The following is an 8,884-nucleotide window of genomic DNA, read 5'->3' on the forward strand; positions in this document are numbered from 1 at the left end:
GTACCTTGTAAAACTGGCAAGAACCCTTTCTTGGACTGTTCCATTTTGAACCTCTTCAAAACTTTATCAAGGTATGTGCTTTGTGAAAGTCCTATCAGGCGTTTCGATCTATCCCTATAGATCTTAATGCCTAGAATGTAAGCAGCTTCTCCTAGGTCCTTCATAGAGAAACTTTCATTCAAGTAACCTTTTATGCTCTCCAAAAGCTCTACGTTGTTTCCAATCAGTAATATGTCATCCACATATAATATTAGAAACGCCACAGAGCTCCCACTCACTTTCTTGTAAATACAAGATTCTCCAACCACTTGTATAAACCCAAATTCTTTGATCAACTCATCAAAGCGTTTGTTCCAACTCCGAGATGCTTGCACCAGTCCATAAATGGATCGCTGGAGCTTGCACACCTTGTTAGCATTCTTAGGATCGACAAAACCTTCGGGTTGCATCATATACAACTCTTCCTTAAGGAAACCGTTAAGGAACGCTGTTTTGACATCCATCTGCCAGATTTCATAATCGAAAAATGCAGCTATTGCTAACATGATTCTGACGGACTTAAGCATCGCTACGGGTGAGAAAGTCTCATCGTAGTCAACTCCTGGAACTTGTGAAAAACCCTTTGCCACAAGTCGAGCTTTATAAACGGTCACATTGCCGTCAGCGTCCGTCTTCTTCTTAAAGATCCATTTGTTCTGAATAGCCTTGCGGCCCTCAGGTAGTATCTCCAAAGTCCACAGTTTGTTCTCATACATGGATCCTATCTCGGACTTCATGGCTTCTAGCCATTTGTTGGAATCTGGGCCCACCATTGCTTCTTCATAATTTGCAGGTTCATTGTTGTCTAACAACATGATTGATAAGACGGGATTACCGTACCACTCTGGAGCAGCACGTGATCTCGTCGACCTGCGTGGTTCAACAGAAACTTGAACTGGAGTTTCATGGTCATCATCATTAACTTCCTCCTCAACCGGCGTCGCAACGACAGAGGTTTCCCCTTGCCCTGCGCCACCATCCAGGGGGATGAGAGGTTCGACAACCTCGTCAAGTTCTATCTTCCTCCCACTCAATTCTCTCGAGAGAAACTCCTTCTCGAGAAAAGCTCCGTTCTTAGCAACAAACACTTTGCCCTCGGATTTGAGATAGAAGGTGTACCCAACTGTCTCTTTTGGGTAACCTATGAAGACGCACTTTTCCGCTTTGGGTTCCAGCTTTTCAGGCCGAAGCTTTTTGACATAAGCATCACACCCCCCAACTTTAAGAAACGACAACTTTGGCCTTTTGCCATACCACAGTTCGTATGGTGTCGTCTCAACGGATTTTGATGGTGCCCTATTTAAAGTGAATGCAGCTGTTTCTAATGCATAACCCCAAAATGATAACGGCAAATCAGTAAGAGACTTCATAGATCGCACCATCTCTAACAAAGTACGATTACGACGTTCGGACACACCATTACGCTGTGGTGTTCCAGGCGGTGTCAACTGTGAAACAATTCCACATTTTCTTAAGTGATCACCAAACTCGAAACTCAGATATTCACCCCCACGATCAGACCGTAGGAACTTGATCTTCTTGTTATGATGATTTTCCACTTCACTCTGAAATTGCTTGAACTTTTCAAATGTTTCAGACTTGTGCTTCATCAAGTAGACATAGCCATACCTACTCAAATCGTCAGTGAAGGTGAGAAAATAACGATATCCGCCGCGTGCCTCCATGCTCATCGGACCACACACATCGGTATGTATGATTTCCAATAAGTCACTTGCACGCTCCATTGTTCCGGAGAACGGAGTCTTAGTCATCTTGCCCATGAGGCATGGTTCGCACGTGTCAAGTGAATCAAATTCAAGTGCCTCCAAAAGTCCATCAGCATGGAGTTTCTTCATGCGCTTTACACCAATATGACCCAAGCGGCAGTGCCACAAAAATATGGCGCTATCATTGTTTACTCTAACTCTTTTGGTCTCAATGTTATGTATATGCGTATCGCTATCAAGATTCAATATGAACAATCCTCTCACATTCGGTGCATGACCATAAAAGATGTTACTCATAGAAATAGAACAACAATTATTCTCTGACTTAAAAGAGTAACCGTCTCGCAATAAAGAAGATCCAGATATAATGTTCATGCTCAACGCAGGCACTAAATAACAATGATTTAAGTTCATCACTAATCTTGACGGTAGCTGAAGTGATACTGTGCCGACGGCGATTGCATCAACCTTGGAACCATTTCCTACGCGCATCGTCACTTCATCTTTCGCCAGCCTTCGTCTATTCCGCAGTTCCTGTTTCGAGTTGCAAATATGAACAACAGAACCGGTATCGAATACCCAGGCACTACTACGAGAGCCGGTTAAGTACACATCAATAACATGTATATCAAATATACCTGATTTTTCTTTGCCCGCCTTCTTATCTTCCAGATACTTGGGGCAATTGCGCTTCCAGTGACCCATACCCTTGCAATAGTAGCACTCCGTTTCAGGCTTAGGTCCAGCTTTGGGTTTCTTCCGCGGATTGGCAACAGGCTTGCCGCTCTTCTTCGAATTGCCCTTCTTGCCTTTGCCGTTTCTCTTGAAACTAGTGGTCTTATTCACCATCAACACTTGATGCTCTTTACGGAGTTCAGACTCTGCGACTTTCAACATCGCAAACAACTCGCCGGGAGACTTGTTCATCCCTTGCATCTTGTAGTTCAACACAAAGCCTTTGTAGCTTGGCGGCAGTGATTGAAGGATTCTGTCAGTGATAGCTTCTTGCGGGAGTTCAATCCCCAGCTCAGCTAGACGGTTTGAGTACCCAGACATTTTGAGCACATGTTCACTGACAGACGAGTTTTCCTCCATCTTGCAAGCATAGAATTTATCGGAGGTCTCATACCTCTCGATCCGGGCGTTCTTATGAAAGATAAACTCCAACTCCTGGAACATCTCAAATGCTCCATGACGCTCAAAGCGACGTTGAAGTCCCAGTTCTAAGCCATACAAGACTGCACATTGAACTATTGAGTAGTCCTCCTTACGTGCTAGCCAAGCATTCTTAACATCCTGATCAGCCGTAGCGGGTGGTTCATCTCCTAGCGCAGCATTAAGGACATAATCCTTCTTCCCAGCTTGTAAGATTAGCTTAAGATTACGAGCCCAGTCTACAAAGTTCCTTCCATCATCTTTCAACTTAGCTTTCTCTAGGAACGTATTAAAATTCAGGATGACTATCGCGTGAGCCATGATCTACAGCACAAATATATTCAAAGTGGACTTAGACTATGTTCAAGATATTTAGAGTTCAACTTAATCAAATTATATGCTAAACTCCCACTCAAAAAGTACATCTCTCTAGTCATTTGAGTGGTTCATGATCCACTTACACTATCCCAAGTCCGATCATCACGTGAGTTGAGTATAGTTTCAGTGGTAAGCATCCCTATGCTAATCATATCAACTATATGATTCATGATCGACCTTTCGGTCTCATGTGTTCCGAGGCCATGTCTGCACATGCTAGGCTCGTCAAGCTTAACCCGAGTGTTCCGCGTGCGCAACTGTTTTGCACCCGTTGTATGTGAACGTTGAGTCTATCACACCCGATCATCACGTGGTGTCTCGAAACGACGAACTGTAGCAACGGTGCACAGTCGGGGAGAACACAATTTTGTCTTGAAATTTCAGTGAGAGATCACCTCATAATGCTACCATCGTTCTAAGCAAAACAAGGTGCATAAAAGGATTAACATCACATGCAATTCATAAGTGACATGATATGGCCATCATCACGTGCTTCTTGATCTCCATCACCAAAGCACCGGCACGATCTTCTTGTCACCGGCGCCACACCATGATCATCCATCAACGTGTTGCCATCAGGGTTGTCGTGCTACTCATGCTATTACTACTAAAGCTACATCCTAGCAAAATAGTAAACGCATCTGCAAGCACAAACGTTAGTATAAAGACAACCCTATGGCTCCTGCCGGTTGCCGTACCATCGACGTGCAAGTCGATATTTCTATTACAACATGATCATCTCATACATCCAATATATCACATCACATCGTTGGCCATATCACATCACAATCATACCCTGCAAAAACAATTTAGACGTCCTCTAATTTTGTTGTTGCATGTTTTACGTGGTGACCATGGGTATCTAGTAGGATCGCATCTTACTTACGCAAACACCACAACGGAGATATATGAGTTGCTATTTAACCTCATCCAAGGACCTCTCGGTCAAATCTGATTCAACTAAAGTTGGATAAACCGACACTTGCCAGTCATCTTTGAGCAAAGGGGGTCACTCGTGACGATGAAACCAGTCTCTCGTAAGCGTACGAGTAATGTCGGTCCAAGCCGCTTCAATCCAACAATACCGCGGAATCAAGAAAAGACTAAGGAGGGCAGAAAAACGCACATCACCGCCCACAAAAACTTTTGTGTTCTACTCGAGAAGACATCTACGCATGAACCTAGCTCATGATGCCACTGTTGGGGAACGTCGCATGGGAAACAAAAAATTTCCTACGCGCACGAAGACCTATCATGGTGATGTCCATCTACGAGAGGGGATGAGTGATCTACGTACCCTTGTAGACCGTACAGCAGAAGCGTTAGAGAACGCGGTTGATGTAGTGGAACGCCCTCACGTCCCTCGATCCGCCCCGCGAACAATCCCGCGATCAGTCCCACGATCTAGTACCGAACGGACGGCACCTCCGCGTTCAGCACACGTACAGCTCGATGATGATCTCCGCCTTCTTGATCCAGCAAGAGAGACGGAGAGGTAGAAGAGTTCTCCGGCAGCATGACGGCGCTCCGGAGGTTGGTGATGACCTTGTCTCAGCAGGGCTCCGCCCGAGCTCCGCAGAAACACGATCTAGAGGAAAAACCGTGGAAGTATGTGGTCGGGCTGCCGTGGAAAAGTCGTCTCAAATCAGCCCTAAAACCTCCGTATATATAGGTGGGAGGGAGTGGACCTTGCCTTGGGGCTCAAGGAGCCCCAAGGGGGTCGGCCGAGTCCAAGGGGGAGGACTCTCCCCCCCCAAACTGAGTTGGACTAGGTTTCGTGGGAGGGAGTCCCCCTTCCTTCCCACCTCCTCCTTTTTTTCCTTTCTCTCTTTATTTTCTTCTCCTTGGCGCATAGGGCACTTGTGGGCTGTCCCACCAGCCCACTAAGTAATGGTGTGTCTCCCCCAAGTCCTATGGGCTTCCCCGGGGTGGGTTGCCCCCCCCCCCCCCCCCCCGGTGAACTCCCGGAACCCATTCGTCATTCCCGGTACATTCCCGGTAACTCCGAAAACCTTCCGGTAATCAAATGAGGTCATCCTATATATCAATCTTCGTTTCCGGACCATTCCGGAAACCCTCGTAACGTCCGTGATCTCATCCGGGACTCCGAACAACATTCGTTAACCAACCATATAACTCAAATACGCATAAAACAACGTCGAACCTTAAGTGTGCAGACCCTGCGGGTTCGAGAACTATGTAGACATGACCTGAGAGACTCCTCGGTCAATATCCAATAGCGGGACCTGGATGCCCATATTGGATCCTACATATTCTACGAAGAACTTATCGTTTGAACCTTAGTGTCAAGGATTCATATAATCCCGTATGTCATTCCCTTTGTCCTTCGGTATGTTACTTGCCCGAGATTCGATCGTCAGTATCCGCATACCTATTTCAATCTCGTTTACCGGCAAGTCTCTTTACTCGTTCCGTAATACAAGATCCCGCAACTTACACTAAGTTACATTGCTTGCAAGGCTTGTGTGTGATGTTGTATTACCAAGTGGGCCCCGAGATACCTCTCCGTCACACGGAGTGACAAATCCCAGTCTTGATCCATCTAACTCAACTAACACCTTCGGAGATACCTGTAGAGCATCTTTATAGTCACCCAGTTACGTTGCGACGTTTGATACACACGAAGCATTCCTCCGGTGTGAGTGAGTTATATGATCTCATGGTCATAGGAATAAATACTTGACACGCAGAAAACAGTAGCAACAAAATGACACGATCAACATGCTACGTCTATTAGTTTGGGTCTAGTCCATCACGTGATTCTCCTAATGACGTGATCCAGTTATCAAGCAACAACACCTTGTTCATAATCAGAAGACACTGACTATCTCCGATCAACTGGCTAGCCAACTAGAGGCTTGCTAGGGACGGTGTTTTGTCTATGTATCCACACATGTAAATGAGTCTTCATTCAATACAATTATAGCATGGATAATAAACGATTATCTTGATACAGGAATTATAACAATAACTATATTTATTATTGCCTCTAGGGCATAATTCCAACAGGTACTTCCTCCTGGACTACTCCCGTGAGAGAGTTTACTCGCTTACTCCGTGTCAGGCGCTGAGACACGTACTTAATCCGCTTCTGCTCGGGGGTGGTGAGCAAAATAGACTTAAGGGGACAATCGATATTCCCTTCATACTTGGCCAACCAATCCATGCCTAGGATTACATCCAATCCCTGGGACTCTAATACCATGAGGTCGGTGGGAAAATTATGGTTCCCGATGTTGAGACTCAAAGCATGGCATCCTATCCCGGCTGTCATCATGCCTCCTGGGGAACTGACCTTAATAGGTTGGCTGAAGGTTCTAGTTGGCAAACTATATTTTTCCACAACTACCCTTGATATGAATGAATGCGTTGCACCAGAATCAAAAAGTACCAATACTGGATGTGAATTTAGCAAAAACTTACCAACCACAGTATCGGGGTGATCATAGACCTCTTCCACATCAATGTGGTTCACCTGAGCTCGAGGAAAAGAATTGGGCTTCTTTGCTGCAGAGTTGCCGTTGCCGTTGCCGTTGCCGTTTCCATTTCCCTGCTTGTTCTGGGGGCAATCAGTGGCATAGTGTCCCTTCTTCTGACACTTGAAGCAAGTGATGTGAGTCAGATCCTTCTGAGCTGGAGCTGAATTCTGCTGAGTGCCAGTACCGCCATTCTTGAAGTTGCTGTTATTGCGGTGGTTCCCATTTCCTCCATGGTTGTGGCCTCCATGGTTGTGCACTGGGTGGTTATGCTGAACGTGTCCTCCAAACTTACCGGATCCAGTCCCGGTATTCCCTGGATAACGGGTTTAGCGAGGCTTCTGATGAGTGCCGGAGTTGAACTTTCCAACCCCATACTTTCGCTTGCGGTTCTCCATCTGCTGATGTTTCCCCTCCAAGATGAGGGTCTTATCAACCAGCTCCTGGTAGTTGTTGAAGGTGGCTACTGTCAACTGGATGCTCAGCTCATCATTCAGTCCTTCCAAGAACTTTTCCTGCTTGGCCGCATCATCGGCCACATCTCCAGGTGCATAACGGGCGAGCATGCTGAAATCATCGACGTACTCGGCCACAGTGCGATTCCGCTGGCGTAAGTTGCGAAACTCACGCTTCTTCAGACTCATTGCACCAGCTGAGACATGCGCGGTGCGTAAGGCTTGCTTGAATTGTTCCCAAGTGACTCCAGCAATGGGATAAGTGGTGGTGTAGTTCTCCCACCAAGCAGCTGCAGGGCCTTCAAGTTGATGCGCGGCAAAACGCACCTTGTCGGCTTCAGTACAACCAGAAGTGATAAGTTCACGCTCCATCTTGCGGAGCCAATCATCTGCCACAATGGGCTCAAGCTGCTGGAGAAAGTTGGAGGGTTCAACCTCAGAAAACGGGTGAGATTGTCGGCCTGGGGTGGGGGACGGTTGTTGTTGTTCTGGTTCTGGATGATCAGCTGCATCAGGGTGTTTTGTTGCTGGATCAACTGGGTGAGTTCCGGCGGAAAGTTGTACTCAGGGGCGCGTCTCGGAGGCATCTGATGTTTGTAGAGGGGTGAGATTAGCATAGAACAATGGTCTAAGAGGAATTACACTACCCATATGAATGCAACACACAAATATCACACCACACATTTATTCAATCATCACAAAGGTTCATACGGGGATACAAAATCGATAATCCTAAACATCGGCCTAACACGTAAAACGATAAAGTAAATTTGGTGGTCTAGTCTAAGTGTCCTCCTCAGAATAGCATGGTGTCGGGTCCTTCGGTGGAGCTTTCTTCATAGTCCTCGTCGTTGCTGATCACGGGGCTACGTCTCCTTCGGGATGAAGGTTCTCGCCCATGTCCAGTTCCTCCTCTAGGTATGCAACTCGAGTCTTCAGCTTCTCGATCCGCTCCAGAAAGTCCTTCACTTCCAGCTCATGCTCATACTGGGCTTCCCGGGCTGCATCTTCAAGCTCAAGCTCGCGGAGTGACAGTTGCTTGATCTTCTTGGCGTCCTTGATCGCGTGATACTCCAGAGTTCCGCTGTGCTTCTCCAAGGTCTGGGCATACGACAAGAGAGCGTCATTGGTCTTGCTTGAGATGATTACTCCGTCTTCATTTCTCCGGGATACAGCGAATAGGTCTGGAGAAATAGGGCAGCCTTTGTATTCATCCTTGATACGTCCGAGTGCACAATGGATCGCCATGTCCCTTCCGAGAATCCAGTTGGGTGCGATGAACTTGAAATCCATCGGCTCAGTGCGCGGCTGGAATGTCCTTCCGGGAATGTGCACCTCGATCCTGTAGCGTGAATCCTCCGGGTAAGACGAAGTTGGCTTCCCTGTGATAGACGGCAGAGCAATCCTCAAATCCTTGGTGATCTGCACCAGCTCTTTTCCGAACGGCATAGTGGTGTCTGGCTGGCAAAACTCCGTGAACTTAACAGGGACGAATGTGGCCATCTAAACATTGGAAAATTGGAGAGAAGTCAGAAATCATCAGAAGAGGAAAATAGAAGATATAAGAGAAAATAGTTTTCTTCCTAAGGCTTTTCCAATCCTAGAGGTTACGCCCTAAGGTCAGCGTGTGCTC

Source organism: Hordeum vulgare, chromosome 6H (assembly GCF_904849725.1).
Source record: "Hordeum vulgare subsp. vulgare chromosome 6H, MorexV3_pseudomolecules_assembly, whole genome shotgun sequence".
Lineage (NCBI taxonomy): Eukaryota > Viridiplantae > Streptophyta > Magnoliopsida > Poales > Poaceae > Hordeum > Hordeum vulgare.